This window comes from Passer domesticus, chromosome 4 (assembly GCF_036417665.1).
Source record: "Passer domesticus isolate bPasDom1 chromosome 4, bPasDom1.hap1, whole genome shotgun sequence".
In the NCBI taxonomy this organism is placed as follows: domain Eukaryota; kingdom Metazoa; phylum Chordata; class Aves; order Passeriformes; family Passeridae; genus Passer; species Passer domesticus.
The window spans coordinates 59,278,221-59,298,714 of record NC_087477.1 but is presented as its reverse complement, the minus strand read 5'-3'; the positions used below and the strand labels follow the sequence as shown (position 1 = coordinate 59,298,714).

The 20,494-nt window shown below is 37.0% G+C and overlaps 1 long non-coding RNA gene across 1 annotated transcript; it reads right to left on the bottom strand.

Annotated features, from left to right (window-relative positions):
* Window positions 1-219: 219 nt before the first annotated feature.
* Window positions 220-3,184, bottom strand: LOC135300026 (uncharacterized). Its single transcript, XR_010361892.1, has 3 exons — window positions 3,077-3,184; window positions 2,196-2,258; window positions 220-713 (listed from the first exon to the last, which is right to left on the bottom strand). It is a non-coding gene; the product is annotated as an uncharacterized LOC135300026 (long non-coding RNA).
* Window positions 3,185-20,494: the final 17,310 nt, after the last annotated feature.

Here is a 20,494-nt window from a genome sequence, read left to right as displayed (position 1 = left end):
AAATTTCATTGCAGAATAAAAGGCATCTGTCCTTCTAAAGGGATAGAAACATTGATTTTTAACAATGTACTTAACACAAAATGTTGAAAATTAAGCATTTTAACTGTTGCTATATATTTTATAACTGATTTAATTGACAGTGCCATTTGAGACATGAATGACATTTTGACTGACAAAGTTCACAATAAATTCAGCTGCTGGCAATGTAAGTATCTCCAGTCTTTTATTCATCTGTGTGTTTCCAAGCAGCAAGGTTTCTGCTTTTACAGATGTGGTGGGTAACTATGTCTTCTTTTTACAGGATGATATCTATGTTTCTTTATATCTGTCTCTTTCTGACCATTACAGAAGTGCACCTGAAGGCCAGAGTGACTCAGGTTATTGTAAACAGTTCCCTTGGAGCAGATTAGAGGGAAACAACAGTAAATGATCAGTGTTTATAAATATGTACATATGTAGGGGTAATTTTAGAACAATTTGGTTGCAATGGAAAGGAGGTATGTAGCCATTATAGTTATTATTATTTATAGTCATATAATAATATAAAAGCCTACTTCAGAAAATGTATAAGGAAAACAAAAAAAAATTAGAAGTAAAAAGATAAGAGCAGAAAGACATCGCCACCCAGGTATCCAGTGACAAGACTTGATTGGTGCAATTTCCATGTCTGTTGGTGGTGGTTGCAATCTTGATCCATCAGCCATGGGGAAGGCCTGTGAAACACAAATTTCACTGGGTTAATATATGCTCAGGCTATGTGAAAACACACAGGTACCTCCCCTGGGAGGAAGTTTTACGCTGTCTTTTGCAATACTGTGGCAATGTAGATCATGGACAGTCCCCCAGAATTTAGTTTGAGCACACTTTGGGGGATCTTTGATGGTGTATGACAGATCTAAAGTGTGATAGATACAGCTGCCTCTCACAGCTGAACCAGTTATGCCCCATCAGAAGGGATGAATAATGTGAATGTCCCAATACCTTCCCCATCTGACAGTGTGGGGCAGGGGGAAGAGTTTTACAACTGAGCCACTCGTGTGAGGGACACTGGCATGGTGAAAAGCATTATCCCACCCTGCAGGATCTGCTTCTTATGAGCCTTTTCCCTTACCTACCTCAAAACCTAGCTTCTGCTAAACAAATGTTGTTTTGCCATCCATAGAGCTCACACCCTCTGCACCTGGGCTGTTACTGTGCTCATCCTCAGCAAAGCACCTGCTGCTTTTGCAAATGGCTGATCGAGTCATTGACCATTAATATTTCAGTCTCTTACAGTGAAAAAGTAATGATTGAACTTGGTATAATAGGAATATTACATTCTTCCTAGAAGAAGTGAAGAGTAGAAACTGGAGCATCTACATTTTACAAATAATCCCAATAGTAAAGGAGAAATTTGAGTATTGCCTGTCAGAGCTTCTCAATGAAAACAACATATAAAATCTCCTGCATAGTCAGTGAAAAATATGTCAACTTAAATTTCAAGAGATTGTTTTAAATAAGAATTAGCCTTTTTGGATGAAAATAAATCATATATTTGTAAATACTCATGTTCATGGCCTATTTAGTGTATCATGATTACACCACAGTAATTTCTTCAATCTAAGTCCAAGACTGGAAAATGTCATTTTGTGATGAGGGATCGCATGCTGAGTCCCATTTTAGATGAAGTTATCTCCTTCCTCTGAGTTTAGAGAAGCCTTGGGAAATTAACCTTGCTAGGTTAAAGCTAACCTTTGTGAGTCCAATCTACAAGTGCTTTTCTGATGTGCCCAGAAAGAAAGTGGTGCTATAAATTATTTCCCTCCTTTTCTGTGAATTAACTGTCTGTGAACATAAACTGTACGTCACCTGGGTACCTCTGAAATTTATACTCATATTTTTAGTTTTCAAGAATCACCACTTTCTTATACTCAGGCATAAAGCCTTGACCTTGGCCAGCATAGAAAAAGCAGCAATTACTCAAAATCAATTAATAGAAATACTTGAAGTCAGAAAATCTCAATTAGAGGAGTTTATTTTTTAAGAAAAACTTGAAGATTCCTGTTGTTCTCTAGTGCTAGTCACAGAGGCAGTAATCATCAAAAGACACCTGTAATTCATGACAAGTATTTACGCTTGGCAATCCTGCATTTGTAAGACATTTTTATTGGTCATCTGAATTTAATATGACAGCGTACTAACAAATAAGGACCAACCGTGATTGTGAAGGTTGAAGGCAGTCTTGGTCCCAGTGGCATTTGATGATGGTGTTCAGCATCCTGCATGCAAGGAGGAAGGCAGTAAGTAGGATTACAACCCCAGACTTCAAGAGAGTTAACTTTGTTTTCTTGATGGTTCTACTTGGAGAAATTCCACAGATTAGGGCTCTGGACGAGAGCTAGTTAATATTCAGGCTTCACTTCCTCCAAGCTCAGTATCTGTGTATTTCTGCAAGTAAGATCTCAGGGGTCAGGAGTCCTGCATAAATGAGCAAGAAGATTCTGGCAAAACTCAAACAGAAGAAGGTGTACAGAATGTGGAAAAAGGGACAGGCCACTTTGAAAAACTATGGGCATGTTTTTAGAGTATGCAGGGATGTGACAAATAAGGCTAAGATACATTTGGAATGAAAGCTGGCAAGGGATGTCAAGGGCAACCAGGAAGACTTATTCAATTATATCAGTAAGAAAGGGAACACTAGAGAACATGTCAGCCCACTGCTGAATGAGGTTGGTGTCCTGGTGATGATGGACACAGAGAGGGTGGTTACTGAATGCCTTCCTAGTCTGAGCCTTTACCACTAAGCCTGGGCCTCAAGAATCCCTGCACTGACACCAGGAACCTCTGGTGGAAGGAAGAGTTTCCCTTTGTATAGTAGGATAGGGCTAGAGGTCAATTAGGCAAACTTGATAATGGCAAATCCATGGGCCCTGGTGGAACACATGCATGGGTGCTATTAATAAGCCACTCTCCATTGTGTTTGAAAGGTCAAGTAAAGCTGCAAAGGTGCCTGAGAACTGTAGGAAAGCCAACGTCACCTCAGTCTTCAAAAGGGCAGAAAGGAGGATCCTAGAAACCACAGGACAGTGAGCCTTACCTCAATCCCTGGTGAAGGGGTGGAACAGCTGCTCATTTGGTTAACGGAGTAGTCAACATGGATTCAGCCAGGGGAAATATTGTTTGACCTGTGCGATCTCCTGGATTGGCTGCCTGGTAGATGAGGAGAATGTTAACCTGGATTTCAAAAGGGCTTTTGATGATCTTTCCCACAACATACTCATAAGCAAACTTAGGAAGTGCAGGCTGAATGAGTGGACAGTGCAGTGGACTGGGAAATAGCTGAATGGCAGGTTCCAGAGGGTGCTGTTCAGCCATAGAGTGTCTAGCTGGAGGCCTGTGACTCCTGGTGTATCTCAGGGGTCAGTACTGCCAGCTGTAGATGTGATTTTAGATTTGTAATTCTCCAAAAGTGTTAAGAATGTTTGACAAATTTTATCAGAACATTTCAAAGTTTGTGCAGGGAGTTTTATATCTTATATTAAAAATCACTATATGTTATTTCAATTATTATTTAACTTTAGCAATATTCATTAGCAAGAAATTATATGTATAATCAGATTAGCAAAATCAATAAATTCAGGCAGTCTATTTTTAACACTCTTTTAACATTGCTTTCCATGCTAAGGAAACTGAATGCAATTCTAATTCATTATATATATAAGACTTCTAATCTAAATAGAGAATTTTCTTTAAATTATATAGCTGCTATTCAGGCTAATTTATACATGACAGATTTGTTAGATGATAACTCTAAGTGTACTAGCCTTACAAGGCTAGGACAGTGTGAAACTTTTCATGAATTCTCTAAAGGGATGAAGGAAAGAGAAATCAGAAGAAAATATGGTGACCCATTATAGTTGTTTTTGACAGGTGCTTTCATTCAAACTTATAGATCCAGGCCTGATCTTTAAAAAACTTCATAAGCTTAGAGATATCCCTGCTGATCTCTGAATTAGAAAGTGCAAGATAAAAGCAAATACAATCTTTAAGCATTACCATGGCGACATTATTAAAGTTATGTTGGTTAAGACTGCACCAATGTTTCTATTTTTTAAAAACACCAAACAGCCGTGCTTTCTCCTCTTTAATAGTCCACATAAAAGGAACCATTACAGAAATATTTACTTCAAATCTGCCTCAAAATTAGAAATTATTATCTCAAGTAATGTTCAGTCACTGAAATAGCATAAAATCTTTGGCAACTGATACATTGTATTAAAAATTGAACACCTTAAAATAACAGATCTAAATATTTCACATACAATTGATACAAGCAGTACTTAAAATGCCAATAAATAATCCCATTTGGAATGTAAATCTAATATACTTTCCACCCATTCCAGCAGCTGCTGCAGAAGGATACCTTTATGTACATATGCACACTGGGTTTCCTAGGTAAAACTTTCAGTATCATTTGCAGGTACTAAAAGTACCCAGTGCAATCCTATTTCTGTATGTCCTATTTCTGTATGTAGCAATGCATGACAGGTATGTTTTCTTTTTATTCTAGATTATCATAACTTTTATTTTTCACTTTGCCTAAATGTCTCCTAATATTAACATCTCTTTCTTTCCCCAGGAGATTATACCCTAAAATATGAATATATATTTGTTAATCATGAAAGGAGCAAGAATGGAAAAGTACTAATCGGGAGGTAGCTGAGTGAAAACAAGATAGATGTGGTCTCTGAATTGTCATCCTTTCAATATTACACCAACATTTTAGTGGGTGAAAAATTAATTTACATCAGGTTAGTTAGGCAGTTACTTGGGAGTAGAAATGCACACAAAACTCACAATGAACTGGAATCAAAGATGTCCCCAGTGTTGTCATTTGCACAATGCTTGGATATCTTTCCTCTGCCTTTTCAGATTCCTATAATGGAAAATGTAGTGGGAGAAGTGGCCATAAAGTTGTGGTGTCAGCCAGAATGATTGGCACATGATGCCCCCTGCCTTTCTTCTTGCATATACTTGCTTCACCCTGGAAGGCATTCTAGGCTGCAAGAGAATTTGAAGCAAGGTATTACTTGTAATCAGTCACGAATCCTTGGCAAAAAAAAAAAAAGAAAAAAAAAGAAAAAAAAAGAGGACAGTGAATTTCTTGCTTTAACGTTTTTTTTCTTTTGGTGCTCTGTCTTCAGGAGAGGAGAAGCATTCATTCAGGCCTTGCATAAATACAATGTGCTTCCTATTCCCAGAAGTAATAAATGCTCATTCTGAATCAATTTATTGTAGTCAGCCTGAAATGAATAGCTTCTTCTTAATGCCAAAATCTTCATTTCTGAAATGAACTCCACATCCTCAAGAAGAGATCTTTTTGTTGCAGTGAGATGTTGATCTGCATGCTCTCATTTGAAATGGCATTGCTTCTAAATGTGTCCAAATTTTCAGAATTTAGATTTACATCCAAAGATGATTTTTTTTTTCGCTTGTTACTTTGAATTAGTGTCCTGGTTTCACCTGGAATAAAGTTAGTTTTTGTTCTAGTAGCTGGTACAGGGCCATGTTTTGGGTTTATTATGAGATTCATGATGATACACTTATGCTTTGTTGTTGCTAAGTAGTGCTTATTCTAAGTCAAGGAATTTCCAGTTTCCCATGTTCTGCCCATGAGCAGGTGGGCAAGAAGCTGAGAGGGAACATGGTCAGGACAGATGACCCAAACTGGCCAAAGAGATACTCCATGCCAGAGAATGTCATGTTTAGTACATAAATTGTGAAGAATGGTAAGAGCTACTGATTGGTCAGTGCTTGGGGATGGACCTGGTGTCAGTCTCCAGTACTAGGTGATTGTATGTGCATGACTTGTCTATCTTGGACTTTATTTATCTCTTTTTGTTGTTGTTGTCTCCCTTCTTATTATAATTGTTGCTGGGTTTATTTTGGTTTTGTTTTTTTTTTTAATTTTATCTAAATTATTAAACTGTTCTTAACCTATGATTTGTACCTTCTTTCTGATTCTACTCCCCATCCCACCTGGGAAGGAGGCTGTGGGGAGCAGCTCTGGTGCCTAGCTGGGTCATACATCATGGCAGTTAACCAGATGTGAAACACAGAAGAGTTATAATGAGATTTCCATGAATGCAAGGCATCAGCAAGGATGAATTGTAGCAGGAAGAGTAAAACTCATCATTAGATAGCAAGGGTCTGTCTAATTAAAATTTGCAAAGGGAAGAATGAATCATACTCTATGTTCTGGAATGCTGTGAAGCTTTCAAGGGAAAAAAAAACCCACACTTCTTTCAGCATGTTACCCAGGCTGGTTGTGTGACCTAGCAGGCACTCTATGAGTCAGAGAACATTCTGAAAAGAAAATTTGCCCTTTAAACACTCAAAGACAGCACATGGTAGAAGTGGGGAAGAAGGATCAGGTGGATATATGAAATGGAGGTTTTGATTCTTCAATAATAGTGAGTGGACAACTTCTCTCACCAATTCTTTTTCCAGTGATGTCCTAAGCTGTCTCAGAAAACAATGCCATATTTAAGTCTTATACATTTGATTTAAACATGCTCCTCTTTATTAATAAAGCATAAAAAATTATGTGACACTGACTTGTTCACAGTCCTTTCATTTACCTGAAGTATTAAATTATTAATAATTGCTCCTCAATTGTAATTATGAACTTTGGAAAGCTGTTGGATTAGCATTTCAAGTCTCATGACCTATTTTCCCCTCTCTTGCAGAAGTGTAAGTATCTCTGTAGGCAGATAAGGAAGCACATAGTAACCTGGCAACTTTATAGGAATACTGAGGCACTGTTCCCAGAGCTTGATTTTTCCTATTCTCAGGAAGGGACCTGGGTGTCCTGGTCAATGGCAAGTTGAACACAAGTCAGCAGTGTCCTGGCAGCCACGAGGCCCAACCCTATAGTGGGGAGGGGATTGTTCTGCTCTGCACTGCACTGGGGCAGGCTCCCCTTGAATATTATGGGCAGTTGTGGTCACCACAGTATCAGAAAGATATTAAATTATTAGAGAGCAAGAAGGACAACAAAGGTGGTGAAAGCCTTGAGTGGAAGCTGAGGTCGCTTGGCCTGCTCATCCTGTAGAAGAGGAGATTGAGGTGAGATCTCATTGCTGTCTACAACATCCTCATGAGGGGAAGAGGAGGGGCAGACACTGATCTCTCTCTGTAGTGACCAGTGACAGGACCTGAAGGATTGACCCGAATTTGTGTCGGGGAGGTTTAGGTTGGATATTAGGAAAAGGTTATTGGCCCAAGGGTGTTGGAAAATGGAACAAGCTCCCCAGGGAAGTGGTCAAAGCACCAAGCCTGTCTGAGTACAAGCGTTTGGACAATTCTCTCAGGCACATGGTGTGATTCTTGGTAATGTCCTGTGCAGGACCAGGAGTTGGACTCTGATGATCTTTTTGGGACCTTTCAGCTCTGGATATTCTATGATTGTAGTGGTTTTTTATCATTTTCTAGTCCCAAAAAGACTTATTGCAAAAGGATTTACATTTTGAAATAGGAATGACTTGCTGCATCCAAGCAAAGTCCTTTTGCTTAATATTTCTTATCCAACATGGTGGTCAAAAGCAGATGTCAGGGGAAAATAGGACCAACCAAGTGGGCAGCAATGTTTCCCCAGAACTCTTTCAGAGGCTCCAATATTTTCAGCTCAGGTACTTACTCTGAAAATATATATGCTTGAATTTTATGGTCTTTTTGGATTTCATTCATTTGCCTAATATCTTTTTAACCCATTTAACAGTCACCTCATGTCATGTCATGGAGCTCTGTAGCTCACCTACCTACCATGGACAGAATCACTTCCTTAGTTCCTTTTGCATAATACTCTCAGCAGTTTCATCTGGCTCTTTGCTCTTTTACCAGAAGAAATTTTGAGCTGCATCTTTGCCATGATGTGGATGTTTTTACAGGTCATTATGTAGTTTCTTACACTATTTCTCTTCTAGGGTCCTACATTTCCAACCTATTCCTTGTAGAAAAGAATTCCATATATTTGGTCATTCTCTGAATTGTTTTTTGTCCCTCTCTGAACTTTTTCTAGCTTTATCATTGTCTTTTTGTAAAGGGAGGAGTGTGGGAGAGGCAGATGTTCAGAACAATGCACATTACCTAAGATAAAGGAGTACCTTGGATTAGAAGAGTGGGATAAAATATTTTAATTAAATTAATACCAAGATTTCACTTTAGATTACTAGTAGCCTTCTTACAGCCCAGTAGATTCTACATTTCCAGCTAATTCCCTTGCCAACAATGAAATCTAAATTCTGTTTGCTTATTGCAGTAGAAGACTATGGCAATGAAGTCCTCCCACATGCTTCTGGAATCATATGTAGAGTATATAATCAATACTGCTTGGAGTCCTTAGTAACACCTCCTTTCAGTTTGTGCTACCCACTGATCAGCCAAAAAGAAGGAATAATTGTCCCAGATGTTCACAAGCTAATGTTAGTGCTGTAACTAAGCTGCAACCAAAAGTGATCTGATAAGGTTAATTACATTTAAGGGAAATGATGGCTTTTTATGGGGAAAATAAAGCTCCTGCTCAGAATCCAAAGGCTTTCAGATTATTTCAACTTTATTAATTTTATCAAGTCTACATGGCCCAAATTATCAGCAGCATTTTCTGCTTAATTTAACTTGCTTTTATCACTCAGTTCTATGAGTTCAAAAATTCTAAGTTCTGAACTGGCTTGTTCCCAACAATGTACTGTTTGCTTGTACTTATTTTATGAAAAGAAAAACAAACAAACAAACAAACAAAAAAACTTAAAAGAAAAAGGATGATAAATTATGCTTTCTGGGAGGCATAAGAATTCTGCCTCAAATGTTAAGTGGCCAGAAACCAGAGCTTACACACTGACTCACTGTCATTCCTAATGATGTACCATGTCTACGAATTTTTATCTTCCTCAGATCAGTCAGCAGCCACATGTGAGCTCCATGACAGCTGCCAGGCTTAAAAAAATGTTTCCTTTCTATCAAAAATATGTTCAAAATCAAGCCAGATGAAACTGCAGCCCAAAAGTACTTTTAGTTTTGAGCGCAGCTCTTCCAGTATCCTATTAAAATGCCTGCTTTCAGTTGTTTCCCATGGTGGCTGACAGTGTCCACAGTCTGTCCTATTTGCATGAGGACAGTTCCTGGTGGTTTTGGGGGGTTATTTTCTTTTTGCTTTTTAATGTGAAGGTAACAAGGCTTAGAATAACATTCAAAATTAAATTCTGCTGTGCCATATTCATTGTGCCACAGTGCTTTTTAGCTCAATTTCCCCAAGTGCAATGTAAAGATAACTTTCCCTGACTGGAAGCCCTGTGAACACGTGCAAGAATATGTGGGTCACTGTACAGCCATGAACTTGAAAATGCACTCACAGTAGCACAGAGCAGGACAAGTGGCAACCCTTTTTAAGAACTCAGTCTTTATAATGATTTGTCCCTGTAGTAGAATTAAATATAGTGCATCATGTTTGAATATTAATGTTACTTATAATAGTGTGACACACCAAAGGAAGACATTTGAATAAAAATAACTCCGCTATAAGTTTGAACTATCATTTAAAAATACCATTGCACAGAATCATAAAACTACACAGTAGTACCTCACTCATAATTATGTCTTTCAGCCAGGTTTGTGTTGTGGACAGAAAAAATTAAAATTTTACAGAAGGAAAGATGTTTTTAAAAACTTCTCTAACTCTGGTGAAAAGTTTCCATTAGGTTCAATAAGTGAAAGAATCTTCTTTTCACCTTGCAAACTCCTTTAAGTCATTGTTACTGAAACCCTGAGGCAGACTCTGACGTGTGACTGAAAAAGAAAAGACACTGGCCAAAAGTATATCTATGGGGAAAGCTGTGATGTGTTTTGCATCCCATTTTTTTTTCAAACAAAGGATAATTCCATTCAACAAATTCATGTAGCAGTAGGAAACTTTTATTCTATTCATTCTGTATATTCTATTGCAATTTATATTGCAATCTCTTATAGGTTTTGTTAAAATTGAAAAACTAGAAAATTATTTTATTACAGGTTTTGTCTAAGAACAGCATGATTTGATCTTTACCCAAGGTGTGAATAAGCTGAATTAATGTGCAATTTACCAACCTTAGTTATCACAAACAAAAAATTCTGACCTCAGAGTTTGATAGTCAAATTTCAAAATGAAATTATATTTAACAACTCTGAATGCTTCTCTCCAGAATGAAAAAACTATCTGGGAATAATTATTTTCTTTAAGCATTGTCAGCACTCTCAGCAGATAAGCAAGTCTGATACCAAAACCTGGGAACAATATCCTATGGGGTTTTTTTCCTGTGTCAGGTTTTCTACAACCCAAAGTTTTGTTTTGGGTTAACTAATAACACAAACATTTTAACTGACAATCTCTGTTAGGAGCACCATAACAATAAAATTTCCCTGTGATAACACTTTCTTGTACACTAATGTCCAGTCCTGCCTTTGTGATATCCAGGGAGTCCTGGAATCCTGCAGTGTACCAGGTTCCTTCAGGATCACCAACATCCTACCTGCCCCAGGTAGAATAGTAGTAAATCTATCAAATCACCTTAAAATAAAGTGAGCTAATAGACATGACAAGACATAAGCATACCTCATTTATTCCAGAAGAGCCATAGTGGGAGAGAAGCTGAATGGCTGAATGTTTCAGAGACATGCATCCTGAAGGTTGCACCTTCTACCATCTTACCTTCTGGGATTTAGAGAAAGATACACAGAAATGGAATAAAGTAGGACAAAGAAACACTGGTAGCAGTAAAATCAGTACTGTTGCTGCATTATTGAAGTTCTTTAGTATCTTTAATATCCATTAGAGATTTACCAATTCCAGAGATTATACAAGGAGATTCTACACTTTTTTTCAACTCATTTGACAAGAAACACATTAACAAATTAATTTGGGTGAATTCAGATGAAAATATTTTCCATGAAAGAGTAAAATTATGTGATATTTGATGAATTGAGCAAAAATACAGATGCCTGATAAGAAAAAGTTTATTAAGTGACCCTACTAAAATGCTTTAACTGCCCAAATCCATATCATGACAGTGTAATTGCAGCTAGTTATATTTACTGATTCATCCTTCAGCTGTCTAATAAAAGAGATAATGCACTGTACCAGGGGTTAATCACAGAATGGTCAAATGTGCTGAGTTGGAAGGGACTCACAAGGATCATTGAATCCAGCTCTTGGACTGTACAGGATACTCTCTGCAGGGCCTCCCTGCTTTCAAGGGAGTCAACATAACATGTACCTTTCTGGGGCATCTTTAAGCCATAAAAATAAAATTTAAAGGTCAAAGTAAAAAAAATTTATCTAAGTTGTTTCTGTTTTCCTGTAAGAAAGAACACCAAAAAAATCTCAACTGACAATAATAAAATTATTAAAGTTTAGAACAATGACAAAAAATTTAAAAGCCCTTTTCTCAATTTTTAACTTTTTTTGAGAACTAGAAAAAATATTAATCAGACAATTATAAGAAGAAAGTCCTCTGTAAAACAATGAGATACAAACCTTGTAGGGAAACCAAAGCTTACAAGTTCTAACAGCCCTAATAGCAGCTTTCTCCTGGTGAAACTTGTCATCTAGGCTGGAAATAATCTTGCTGTTCCTTTTAGAGCTGCACAGTTTGTTAGCATCCTGCAAAGTTTCAGCTACCAAGACTGAGGACAGTAAGTAAGGGACAATGGGGAAAGAGGGCAGTTTTTGCATTGTATATGAGCCAAGTCAGAGCTAAGGTTTGAAATCCTGTGAGAGGAGGAAATATCTGTCCTACGTTCTGCAAACTTGCAAAGCTGAAAATCTCTCTGAAACTATTTGATTCTAATTAAATACACATATGATTAAGAGTCTTTTTCTGTGGATCAGCTATAGTAAATGAGGTTAAATTTGGATGTGCCTGTTCTGAGAAGTTGGTAAAGTAACAGACTGTTTTTCTCTCTTACCACATTTTAGTTTTATTCAGTACTTGCTCTTCTATTACTAGTGTTGGTCTTAGATTATGAATTAGTTGTCTGATATTTAACACATCAGATCCCATCTAAAATTCAATTAGTCTTTCTTTTTCATTAGATCAACCTCTTCAATATTTTAATCTATTGTAACAACAAAAATTATCACTCATAATCAGAAAGGAAGGAGGCGTAACTTCCATAAAATTATTAAAATTACCCACATCAAGGTATTTTCAGGTTCTCATGAAAGGGGTTTTTTATTAAATATGTAATTATTTATTTTTATATATGTATAATATATACATCATGATATGTTCATCTCTACATTTATTGACTGAATGAGAAGGAAAGCAAAGTGAGGCATGGAGTCTATGAGGGAAACGTTGACACATTACCAGAGCAAAGTAGGTTGCTTTAAAAAGCAATCTTTGTTCTTGAAAGGAGAGTCTTTAAAGACTAGCTTACATTTTCCCTGGGGCCATTTCCAAACATGGTTAACCAACAATTTTTTTTTTTTTAATATTGGATAACTATACTAGAATTGGGCTAAAAAATTACTATTTTTTTCTCAGATATCATTGTAAACAGTAAACAGTCCAAAATGGCTGTCTCTGCATACCACATCCTGATAAATGAGCAAGATATTCAGCCACCAGTGATTAATTTTCTGTTGCTGCAGTGTTAGTCACGAGCAAATCAGGTCAGTATGTCAGACAGCACATTGGAGGAGACAGTATCACCTCTTCCTTGTCTTTCAGTGGGAAAGTTTTTGATCATTCACTGCTAGCACTGACAACCACCTCTCATCTCTTCACATTTCCACCCACCTCCCCTCAAAAATACTTTTAAGTTTACAGAAGCAATTATGGAGTCAGCATGGGATTCATTTCTTCACATAAAAAGATTCAAGAAGGTGTTATACCCACTATATTGTATATTTCTGAGACAAGTGTTGTACTGAAGTCTGTGTGCAGCTCAGAAAGTTTCAAAACTTTTGCATACCTAAGTAAAGATAGCTTAGGGGAAAAAAGTCAAAACACCACAAACTAAAACAAACAAAAAAATCACCAACCAACCAACCACAAAAAAAAAATTAGCTTTTTCAGCATACCAAGTGCAAAACTGTCATGACATTAATAATGTAGTACTTAGGAATATGGTTTAGTGGGGGACCTGGCAGCATGAGGTTAATGGTTGGACTAAATGATCTTAGAGGTCTTTACCAAACTTAGCAATTTTATGATTCTATGATTGTACACTTTATTTTGCTTGACAGTTTCTGGCAAAGAGTAAGAATTGTAAGAGAAAGAAATGCAAAAGGAGGAATTTAAAGATAATGACATACTGAGACACCTGTCAGGAATCTAAAGGTTGCTGGAAGAGAAGTGAATGACTGAGACTGAGTAGGCTGGGGCACTGGGGGGAAGACATTCAAAGCAGTATTTCTCCAGCTACAGAAAAGAGCGGTGGTAAAGTGTTGACAGTGTAGTCACCACAGGTTTAAGAAGGTTTGATAGCTTGGATCAAGCATAGAAATGAAAGAATGCAATGTGAAATTCCCCATTTAACTTCTCTCTGAGACTGAAGTGAATAATTTTTTAAAATGGAGTGTATTGATTTTAATGGTTTTAAATACTTGTTTAAACTTTTGCATACATGATCTTCACTGAGTTCCAAAATGTTTCTGGAGGAACAAAGTAATTCATTATTTCGTTATTAATTAGTTCAGTAATTCATCATTAATAATTAATATTTGAAAAAGTTTTAAATTTAAAGGGAAACAAATGTGAATATAATTGCAGAGCAGTATATATTCTACACTATTTTAATAGCTCAGGAACTTAAATAACCTAGCAATCAATCTGGACTAGCATTTCCGCAGGGATTATTGAAAAAAAATGAACTTTAATGGTATCTTTCCCAGATATCTGAGAAGATCATTATTTTTAAAATTAGATTTTTAATCAAGAATACTTTCATATTCCTGGCATGGATTTTTCATTTCACAAAAGTTGGAATCTGAAAGCTCATACAAGAGTCTTTTAAATTATGTGAAAATCTTTCAGTGATACTTAAAAAAAATTCAAAGAAACAAAACACCTTTTTTTAAGATACATTAAAATACAGTTCTGTAAAAATTTTAAAGGTCCTGGTAATAGAATAAAAAATAGTGCCAGTCCACAGCAAACAGCATTCATACACTCCTTGGACCCCTATCTGTCACAAAAAAAATGCAATCCTGCTACAGTGGGATAAACCTAGAACTAACACATGTGTATCTTATGTGAATAATAGAATATCCTGAGTTGGAATGAACTCAAAAGAATCATCACAATTCAAATCTTGGCCCTGCAAAGGACAAACCCAAGGGTCACACCATGTACCTGAGAATATTGTCCAAACACTTCTCAAGTCTGGTGGGCTTGGTGCTGCGACCAGTTTGCTGGGGAGTCTGTTCCAGTGCTCAACTGAGAGAACTTCACCCTTTGGGTGAAGAACCTTTTTCTTCCTCTCCAACTTAAATGACCCCTGACCCAGCTTCGTGTTGTTCCATCAGATCCTGAGGGATCCTGGTCACCAGACAGAAGAAATCAGTGCCTTTGCTTCCCCTAATGATGAAGTTGTAAAGTTAATTCTCAGTCTCCTTTTCTCCAGATTGAAAAATCCAAGTGACCTCAGCAATCCTCATACTGCTTCCCCTTCAGAAACTTCACCATCTTTGTTGCTCTCCTGTGGATGCTCCCTAATAGCATTTTGACTGTTTTATACTCTGGTGCCCAAAACTGCCTCCAGCACTCGAGGTGAGGCTGCCCCAGGGCAGAGCGGGACAATCCCCTCCCTTGCCTGGCTGGTGATGCTGTGCCTGCTGCCCCCAAGGACAGGGCTGGCTCTCCTGGCTGCCAGGGCACTGCTGACTCACATTCTGCTTGCCATCAAGCAGGACCCCCAGGTCCCTTCCTGAAGTGCTGCTTTCCAGCATCTCATTCCCCAGTCTGTATGCACATCCAGGGCTGCCGCATGCCAGGCGCAAAATCTGACACTTGCCCTTGTTAAACTTCACATGCTGATGAATTCCCAGCCTTCTAATTTGTCAATATTAGAGTTTTTGCCCAGGCATCAATTAATAGGAGACTTCGATTTGTTAATACTAAGAGAAAAATCCTTATTTTTCATCAGTGTTTCTATTTCTTAAAAAGAAAAGTAAAATAAAAGCATTTGCTTCCCCATAGTTTCCTCTGCACCGTAGTTAAAATAACGAATTTGGGTTTTAATTATACCAACAATGTGACTGTATCACATTTAAATATAAAAAGCTATAAATAAGCCCAAACATCTAGTATGAGTGTTAAACACAGTGAATTTTTAATGAAGTAGCAAGAAACACGCCTGCAAAGCTGAGTTCTTAGGTGACAAAGGAGAGAAGGTTCTTTGCACCAAAGGTTGTAGAAGGGCAAGTTGCCAGACTGAAAGTAGGGTAGGTTCTCTCTTTTTAACTTCAATTTTGCTGCCTTCTTGGCTTAGCTTTTGCTGCCTACTTGGACTTTCTGTTCTTACTGATGGTGGTAAATTTCACATCACTTCTCTTCTGGAAAGTGCCAGAAATGATCTCCAGGAAGATCCATAAAGTGTTCTGCAAGTAGTGGAAAGTCAAAACATAACTTTTCTCATCTGAACTTTTGTCTTCCGTCAGTCATCAGTTGTACTTGCCATACCTTGCTGCCAGGCACAACCTGCTCTTTTGGAAAGATCTCCAGGCACTTTATAAATGAAAAAAAAAAAAAAAGAACTTAATTAAATCTAAGGTCTTAATAAAAAAAAAGGTTCATTTCAGTATTCTGATAGTAATGGCCCAGAAGAAGAGCATTACTGAAATTCAATACTGATTGTCAAAAACATAGTCATATTTACAGTTCTAATCAAAAGGAAATAATAGCATTCATTTCTATAAGGGTGGACAAATGCCTGGTAAGTACTGGCAACAGCAGTTATATTCACTGCCTCAATTATTTTTTTTGTTAAAATAGATTGATCACTGGCTGAAAGACATTCTACCTACTTTAATTAATACTGTACTAGCATCCAAAAAGTCATTCCACAACTGGATTTCTATCACATCTGGTTTCACACATACAAAAAACCCATAAAGACCAGAAAGAACTCTTGCAGGCTCTGCAGTTCTCAGGAAAATGTTTAGGCAGAGTGTACCAGTAAACAAGCTATTCCCACTTTCATTATGCCAGACTATTTTCCCCTTCCTTTATCTACAGAGTTCTGTGCAATATAAACACAGAAAAGTCACATTGTTTTGCAGTTACCATCTACTGTTGCTGATTAATTTTATTCTATTCATTTTCATAATGTACTCAGCAGTTTCAAATGCACCAGAAACAGTATTTCTGTTGTTTGTCTGAAGAACTCACATTAGCACAAATGGTTCTAAAAGTGAAAAAAATTAACTTCATCATTATCTTTTACAGTGCACCATTATAGAAAACGTCATTACCTACAAATGATAGCCATTCAAAGTTTACACACTGTTGGACCATTAAGATAAGGCAGCTTCATTATGCACATGGTGTGCAACCATCTCTGGAACCAGTATGAAACAGTGGTTTCTGTGCCATAAGTAATACCTGCTGCCTCATCTGCTGTCCTTACACAGTAATGTTTAAAAATTGATCAGCACTGCTAGACCCCAGCACCTACTATATATATGTATATGTATATATACTATACATATATACTATAAATGTATAGTATACATATATAGAGGTATATATACATATATGTGTGTGTGTGTGTGTGTGCGTCTGTGCATATGTATGTGTATGTAAATATTTACAAATTTGTATTCTTTCCATTATATGGAACTCTGAGCAAGAAGGAACCAGATCAACAGATGATACAACCTGTGGTGCCAGATGGATGACATTCAAATAAATGTGCATTGAAAAAGCTGTAGACTTTTCCATAAAAATAAATAGTATCTTTTTTAATATTCGTAATGTTGACAATACAAGCATCTGCATACTTTTTTTTTCCCCAGCCATAAACTAGTAACACACAGACAACTAGAATAAAAGGAGGAAAAATATGGCAAATTTATGGAAGGATGTTAGAAGGATCAGATGAACCTGTCTTCTCAAACATTAAAAATATATTAAGTTCTATATGTAAAAAAGCCATGTTCTAACATACTAATACACATATATAAATTTGTAAGTACATATCATACATATATTCATATAGAAATACAAGAGACTAGCACTGACCATTTTCATCTGCTATAAATATACTACCTTTAAACACACAAACTGCATTGTCAGGCCTGCCTTCATATTCAGAGATGTACAAATACTAATTTTGAATTCAAAGCTAATGAACTATTTGCAAAGGCTTAATCTATAAACAACATTAGACATCCTTAAATACTGCACGATATCAGCTCATAGTTTTTTCAAATAACTTAATATTATTAATTTCCACTACTTTCTGGAAAGGGATCCCCTTGTTTTTCCAACATATCAAGATGAATTAGAAATAGAGTTAAATTCCACTTTAAACTGTGTGTGGAACAGCAACAACCAAATAAAAGAAAACCGATCATTATGGTACAGATAAAATAATAATAATAATATTAATAATAAAAATCCTGCTGCTCACCACATTGGAGTCAGGACTGATCTCCTTCTCCACCTTGAATAGTAAATCATCTGTATCATGTTCAACGTCTTCTTGAGGTGCATTTGTGTTGGCAATTGCATTACAGATACCACATTCAATCTTTCCTGGTTCCCTGAACTTAACAGTCCTCATTTGCCCATGAGCAGGTTTGGTGTCGAAAAGCACAATGCAGAACAAAGCAATCAGGCCACAAATGATGATTATTCCAGGCAACGAGGCAACCAGGGAAAGAAGGCAATTGCTCATTATTCTAAGTACCCTGATGTAGTACCAGCAAAGCAACCCCCTTCAGAGAGTGCTGTGTATCCATGCCGGCATTCCTGGGATCTGCTCTTGAGGCACAGGCAGCAGTCTCTGCTGGAGCATGTAGCAAGTTCTACTGCATCACAATTGGTGACACAGGGGCAGCAAACAAAACTTGTGTGTTGACTCTGTCCTTGGCTAGTTCCAGCTCTTACACATCATAGAATCATAGAACCAGAGATTCACACACAGTCTACAGCTGGAAGGTACCCTAAATGTATTCCAGTTCCAACCACTCTATTGTGGATAAACAGTCCCAGCTCTCTCAGCCTCTCCTCAAGGGAGAGGTGTTCCAGTCCCTAATGACATCAGCATATTCCAAAGTTATGGTAAACGTCACAATTTCCACATCTCCCAAAGGATACCAGTCAGCTTAGCCAGCTTGCTGGATTTTAATGTAAACTGGAAATACACCAAATTTAGCTTTCTTTTGAAAAAAACCACCTAGTTCATCAAAACAACATTATGCCTTATTTTTAGTATACTTAGTAGTCTTGTTTCTAATACACTCATTGAAAACAATAGAAAAAGTGTATACTAATGTTGCAAATTAAATGGTAACATTGAACAAAGAATCCATATAAATATTAATGAAGCTTTTATTTGTTGAGAATGTTTTGCTAAGTTTTCAACAAGAAAACCCTACCAGTTTTGTAGATACAACACCATATACTTTTTGTTGTGTGCTTGAAAACATGATTCTTCAACATATCTTTTACTGTGTCTACTTGCCAAGACAGCCTCTGTGAAAAAATTAAGTTTGAAACAGTTTTCAACTAAAGTTATGTATAACATTTTTCATACTCTGGGTATGAAATGTGTACTCTTGGTTTAGGCAGTTTTGTTTGCTTGCTTTTAATTGCCAGCAGATCTTTCTGGGTATAGACACAGTCTCTGGAGGCACTATAGTGAAGGGGACTGGCACTGACTCAAGCATGCTGAGCCCAAGGTTTGTATTCAACATGGAAAGATATCTCTTTTTCCAAGAGAGATATTTCTTTCCAAGAAATCAGAAGAGTTTCAATTTCAGAACTTTTTTTAGTCATAATCCCACATCTAAAAATCAACTTTTGGCATTTGCCTGTGGCTGTAGAAGGCATGCTACTTTGCCTAGAGTGAAGTAAAAAATTCAAGACACACTCTTTTGGGGGCCTTCTAGTAGGAGGAGAAAGGAGAAAAAAATCAGCCTTTAAAACATGTATGTCTTGTCTGTAGAAGACCTTTAACAGTTTCATGACATCCTGGGAGTCCAGACAATTCAGCATACTATTTTTTTTTTAGGGTAAAGCAATTTGGCAGAAAATAAACCATCTTACTTTCCAGCTAGTCCTCAGAGATCAGAGCAGCTGGGTGCAGCTAGGCTTAATTTCTGATTAGAAAAATTCAGCACCATCAGTTCTGTTCACATTCAATAGGATCTCAGATGCACAAATAGTGTGGGTTATGCTGTAAGTCTGGTGTCATTCAGAAATAGCACAGGTCTCTATTTCAATACTTAAAGTATGAGTTCAATAGGAAACACAGGTTCACAAATAGTGTGGTTTACTGGAGCAATAGACTATAGATTCTCTTTGACTGCCAGTACTAATTTAATGAAATCTTTAAAATATAAGGATAGATTTCAAAGCACTTTATTTTTTATCTTTGGAAGTTTCACGATAAATTAACCTTTTATAGAGAAAAACTATACCTTTAATTTTAGGGGGTTTTTCTTTGCCTTCTCATAAAATTATGAATCTGATTAGCAGATTTTTTTTCTGGTAAATTAACACCCACATGTCCCAGTTTTACAGAGCATCATTAACAAGGTCTAGTCAGCACACACTAAAAGATGAAACAATATGCATCTGTATTAGCATTTTAGAGAATTTGAGGACAGCACTTTAGAATTGAACCTTGTGCTTACTACCACCTACTGCACCTTGGTGAGCATTGTGGAGAGGCATGAAAGTGGCCTCAATGCTCTTCTTTTGTATAAAACCAAACTGGAAAATAAAGTCCAGGAGCATATGAGACGAGCTATTTTATATCACCTCCAAGATGATTAGAATATGGCAGACAGGTTCTCAGGGACAAATGCTTCTCAGACCACTTCTATTAACCTAAACTACTTGTTAATGGAGACACATCCTTACAAAACCTATCTCTTCCCCTGTATCCATTACTTTATCGCCAGTGAGATCTTCTAACCCTAGAATTTCCTTGAACTGAACTGGCAGCTGTTCTGTCTGACATGACAGCTGCTATTAAAGCCAAGCAAAAATATTTCTGCTACTATGGTAGCTTGTAAAAATCTATAGACAAAAATATCACTAAAATGGAATCCTGGCAATCTGGTGTTTGGAACCATTTGGGTTTTTTATTAATTACAAATTTTAGGCAAAGATGCATTGAAAATCTTTTCAAGCTCAATTCCAATCATCTGTTCTTAGGTACAAACCTATTCTCTTCTGCTGCAGTGTTTAATTTCACTTTTTCAGCTTAAAAGGGTAAATAGGGTATATCAACCTTCAGCAGGGTT